Raw genomic sequence first — 6000 nt, 5'->3', positions numbered from 1 at the left:
GGGGCGATGCCTTACTGTTCCCCACAGTAACGGTACCATTTTAACACTCCCACCAACAGTGTAGAGGGGCTCTGATTTCTCTACATCCTCCCCAACACGTGTTGTTGTCAGGGTTTTTTTCATAGTAGCCAACCTAATGAGTGTGTGAAATGGTTTTACATACAGATGATCGTGAGGATAATAGGGCTGATGAAGATGAAACCACAGACAGATGGGAAAAAGTACCTCGATGATATAGTGAAAATGTGTGATGAGTCAACAGCTAGCCTTGAACTAAGCACATTTATCAGTGGATGTGAGTTTATGGTGGTTTTGGCAATTAAAGAAGAAGTGCTTAGATGGAGACTTAGATACCTCAGGCATGGGGAGAAGTCCTTCAGGAGGCCCCTAATCACGTGCTTCCCTGAATCCAGCTCCTGGGATTGGGGGGGCCTCCAGCCTGCCGCCAGTGAGAGGTCAGGGACGCTTGGGGCTTGCGTATGCACAGGCATATGTAGCTGAATTCGAACCTGCGTGTATTTATAAAATGTTTTCTTAGAAATAAGAGTGTTGGGCAGCCTGGGTGGCTCAGCGGTTTGGCACCACCTTCAGCCCAGGGCGTGACCCCGGGGTCCCGGGATTGAGTCCTACGTCGGGCTCCCTGCATGGAGCCTGCTTCTCCCTCTGCCTGTGTCTCCGTGTCTCTCATGAATAAATAAATAAATCTAAAAAAAATATGAGTGTTAGAGTGTTTACCATCTCTTTTTATTCCACTATTTCATTCAGTGGTTTATTATTGTCTAAGTAAACTACACACTCTTTGTCCTAATGAATGCTTCGCTGCAGAATTACTCGCCTCTTTGGTCATGATTTGCCTCCTTAGCTCCTGCTGGAGCTGTTAGATAACATACCACGTTACACACGTAGTGCCTTCCAAGAGATCTGAAAAGTTTTGAGTCCCAAAATTCCCCAGGCAGGCCCCAAGGACTTTGGAGCATAGCTTGTAGACCTTATTTTAGCAATTAAACAAATAACACGTTTGTAGGAGATGAGTCCATTGCTCCAGGTTAATAGCCTTTGTGGACAATTTCTAACGCCCGCCGTGGTTGGCTACGCAGGTGTCTATCTCTCCCTCATTGGACAAAGGCCTCTGTTGTATGCGGCACTGATATGAAACCAATCCTTACTTTTTAAGCAGCAAAACTGAAAACGTCTAATCCTCTCTGGTGAGAAGACTTCTAGGCTGCATTACGGTCTAATTAGGGGCATTTATAGGATTATATAAAGCATGAGGGACGCCTGCCTGGCTCGCTCGGAAGACCCCCGTGACTCTGGATGTTGGGTTCATGAGTTCGAGCCCCACGTTGGGTGTAGAGATGACTTATGGAAATAAATAATTTTTAAAATATCATGTAAAGAATGAATTTGTTTCTCCCTAATAATTCAGCGTCGCCGTTATGAAGAGGGGTCATTCGCTGTGAAAGCAGGGCCTGGCTCCAGACCACAGCTCGCTGAGTCCTTGTGTCCTCCCCGCGCCCCGGGGCTGGGACGAGCAGGCCCTCCGGGCTGCGGTCGGGGTGCTGCCGGCCGTAGCACCCTCGCTAATGCGCTCGGGCTGGACAAGCTTATTTGGGCTCAGATAAGAATAAATGATCCAGTAAGAGCCTGAACCTCTGAACATGCATTTGGGGTACCCGAGGCCCTCAGCCTGTCCTACTTCTCCGCTGGGTCACTGGCTGGGGTCCCGGGGAAAGTAGCCCCAAGGGCTGAGCACCGTGGCCAGTCATCCCCCCTTGTGAGGAGGGAGGGAAACGGAGCCCCGGGCCCTGGGTCCTGGAGGCCAGCGTCGGGCGGAGAACATTGGGAGGACTGTCGCCGGGCCGCCGCGGACACACCTGCACGGTCCAGTGTTCCAGCCGCGAACCAGTAAGCGACAGAAACTGGATCATAGCCCATGTGTCTCGCAAACCCATTCTCTCCTTTTTTTTTTTTTCACTTTATTAAAAAAAATAAATCACGGTATCCCCGCGTGCTTGTTGTAACAAGTCAAACATCGCAGAGGGGTAAATGTCTCCTTCCTCATCCCACTTCTAACCTCACGGTTACACACTTGACCAGCTGAGATGTCGTCCTGCAGAGTCGTGCGATCACGCAGACACATGGAGAAAGAGTTCTGCATTTTCCCCAAAACTGTAAGATCATCCCATTAACGTTCATCCGTAACTTTTCCTGCCCTACTCGCGTGGTAACGTTCCGGGACAGCTTTCCCAGCCCCGGCATGTAAGCCTCGCCTGCTTTCTTAAAACATAACAACGTGGTATGTTCCGTACTGCAGACAAACCACAGGTCATTCAACACTTCCTGACAGAAATTCAAATTGTTTTCAGGCTTTTGCAATCCCAGATAATGCTCTGGTGAACGTTCTTGAACATATGAACTTACAAACTGTTAAACCTTGATTTCCACAGGATGAAGGAACAAGAATAACATGACTGAATGCAATCTCTCTCTATATTTTTTTTATTTTAATAGACAGTAGGCTGTGTTCTAAAAAAATACAGTAATTCCTATTTACAGCAGCAACATGTGAATGCTCATTTTCTCCCCCCTTGCCAGCACAAAATATTAGCAATCTCCTATCTCTCTCTCTGTCTCTCTCTTTTTTTTTTTTTTTGGCCTACTACTGGATGGTTGAAAAATGGCATTTTGTTGAATTTCTCTGATTCCTGGTAAGATTGAGGTTTGAGCTCTTGCTCGCCAGGCTCTGACTCACAGACAGAGTGATGTGCAAGGCCAGCCAATGGAATTATCTTCTCCACGGCCTGGTAAAGTCACTCCTACTGGATGAGGCAAGATTCCCTTAGAGTCCATGCAAGGCGAACCCTCGGTTAGCCAGCAGGGTCCAGACCAGGGGGCATCAGAGAAAGAAAGAAAAACAAAACTAGGTTCTGAGTGGTGAGCAGTTCTAAAACCAGTAAATAAAAGGAGAGAGAAATGAAGTTACTTTTTTACTTTTTACTAACTTTCAAACTCAGTGACCTTTATCAAAACCGGGTCTTACAGGGGATGGCATAGGGAACATGGGCTGGATGCCTCTTCCATAATCTCGCCCTTCACCTCCAAGATAAATAAGAAGGAAGGAAAAATAAACGACAGAGGGAGAGAGAAAAACGACGTTTCCTTCAGCCGGGGCTGCATTCCTGTCCGAGCTGGAGGCCTCTGGGCGTGCTGGGCCTCCAGGGGCCTCCAGGGGCTCTGCTGCAGCAAAGCAGAGGGCACCCTGGTCTCCTACAAGCTCAGTCCACCCTCTCCAGCAGAGAGCAAAACCTAAGGACAAACCAGAGGCAGGAAACAGAGGAGCCAGCTTCAGTGTAGTCCCTGCTTCAGCTGGAGGGGCGCCGTCGGGCGCCCCCAGAGAACCTCTCCGAATCTTACATTCCCATTTTGAAAAATGAAGGAGGGGTTTGGAATGTTTCATGTGCGAGGTCGTCTCCAAAGCCCAGGCTCCACAGCTCCCACTGTACCCTGTCGATCGTGTTCTATGACTCCTGCGTCACCTTCTGCTGGTATCCATGCAGACGCGGAATGGTCACCAACGTCCTGGGCTCAAGTGCCAACCTGTGAGCTACGTGACAGGGAACCCTGTCTCTCTGCGCTGTCACCAGACCATCCACACTGCGGACGGGGCTCCCGACCAACGGCGCTGGGCACGGCGGCCTCGGGGCAGGGATGCTGGGGGGCTGCGCCGCCGTCCCTGCACCTGCCCCCGAGGAGGACGCCAGAAGTGGGGGACATGGAGGGATGCGTGCTGGCTGGGCCACCAGAACAGCCCCCCCCCGCGGTCACGGGCCGGCGGGAACGGCATTGGCAGCTGCGTTCCTGGGATGGTGACAGGCCCGCTGGGCTGCAGCCGCACCGCCCAGAGGGAAGCAGACGGGGGGAGCCTCGGGGGCATGCTGGCCGCCTCGTGCAGAATGTCCTCGACTCTCCCAAAGATCACCCAGTGCCCCCAGATCGGAGGTGTGGGCAGTAGAGACGGCCGGCCTCAGGGCGACAACAGGGAGGCCCAGGGACGCCCCGGGAACTGGCCACGGGCCCCAGCGATGCCCCACATCCCAGCCCAGGGGGAGGGGACACAGCCCAGGGGCGACACCGTGAGCTGGACCAGGAGGAGGAAGGGAGGACTCACCATGGGCCTGGAACCCCGGGAGCAGGGCGGCTCCTTCCCCCTGGAAGGGCCCTGGAAGCTTCGAGCGGGAGCCAGCTGGGACCCTCCCCTCCGGAGGCCTCCACACACACCCCCGAGCCATGGAGGGGGACCCTGTGAGCCGAGCAACCAGGAAAGCTGGCCGGCCAAGGCCCTGCTTGCAAACTGCGGGCCTGGAAAAGTCCAGGTCGCACAAAGTGAGTGTTACCAAGTTGTAAGGCAGCATCGGATCAGAGGCACCAGGAGAAAAGCATCCAGACGAAGGTACCATCTGGAAAAAGCAAATCTGAAAGGGAGTAGCCGAGCTTCCCGGCTATGAAAACACATCAGAAGCTATGAAAATGCATCAGAAACTATGAAACTATGAAAATGCATCAGAAACTATGAAACTGAAAATGCATCAGAAACTATGAAACTAGGAAGCCCAGGTGGCTCAGTGGTTTAGCGCCACCTTCAGCCTGGGGCCTGATCCTGGAGACCCGGGATCGAGTCCTGCACTCGGCTCCGTGCATGGAGCCTGCTTCTCCCTCTGCCTGTGTCTCTACCTCTCTCTCTCTCTCCGTGTCTCTTGTGAATGAATGAATAGAATCTTTAAAAAAAAAAAAAAAAAAACTATGAAAACGCATCAGAAATTATGAAAACGCATCAGAAACTATGAAACTGTGAAAATGCATCAGAAACTATGAAAATGCAACAGAAACTATGAAAATGCATCAGAATCTATGAAAATGCATGAGAAACTATGAAACTTGAAAACGCATCAGAAACTATAAAACTTGAAAACACATCAGAAACTATGAAACTGAAAATGCATCAGAAACTATGAAAGCGCATCAGAAACTATGAAAACGCATCAGAAACTATGAAATTATGAAAACTCATGAGAAACTATGAAAACGCATGGGAAACTATGAAAACGCATCAGAAATTATGAAAACGCATCAGAAATTACGAAAATGCATCAGAAACTATGAAACTGAAAATGCAGCAGAAATTATGAAAATGCATCAGAAACTATGAAACTGTGAAAACACATCAGAAAGTATGAAACTGTGAAAATGAATCAGAAACTATGAAAACGCATGAGAAACTATAAAAACGCATCAGAAACTATGAAACTGAAAACGCATCAGAAACTATGAAACTTGAAAATGCATCAGAAACTATGAAACTGTGACAACGCATCAGAAATTCTGAAAACGCATCAGAAACTATGAAATTATGAAAACGCATCAGAAACTAGGAAACTTAAAATGCATCAGAAACTACAAAAACGCATCAGAAACTAGGAAACTGTGAAAACGCACCAGAAACTATGAAAACGCATGAGAAACTATGAAAATGCATCAGAAACTATGAAACTGTGAAAACACATCAGAAACTATGAAATAAAAAAAAAGAAACTATGAAATTATGAAAACGCATGTGAAACTATGAAAACGCATGAGAAACTATGAAAACGCATGAGAAACTATGAAAATGCATCAGAAACTATGAAACTGTGAAAACACATCAGAAACTATGAAAACACATCAGAAACTATGAAATTATGAAAACACATCAGAAACTAGAAAACTTAAAATGCATCAGAAACTACAAAAACACATCAGAAACTATGAAACTGTGAAAACACACCAGAAACTATGAAAATGCATGTGAAACTATGAAAACGCATCAGAAACTATGAAACTGTGAAAACACATCAGAAACTATGAAAACACATCAGAAACTATGAAATTATGAAAATGCATCAGAAACTATGAAACTTGAAAATGCATCAGAAACTATGAAACTGTGAAAACGCATCAGAAAGT

This window comes from Canis lupus, chromosome 29 (genome assembly GCF_011100685.1).
Source record: "Canis lupus familiaris isolate Mischka breed German Shepherd chromosome 29, alternate assembly UU_Cfam_GSD_1.0, whole genome shotgun sequence".
NCBI classification, from domain to species: Eukaryota; Metazoa; Chordata; class Mammalia; order Carnivora; family Canidae; genus Canis; species Canis lupus.
The sequence above is the reverse complement of the archived record's forward strand: the minus strand, read 5'-3'. Positions refer to the sequence as shown.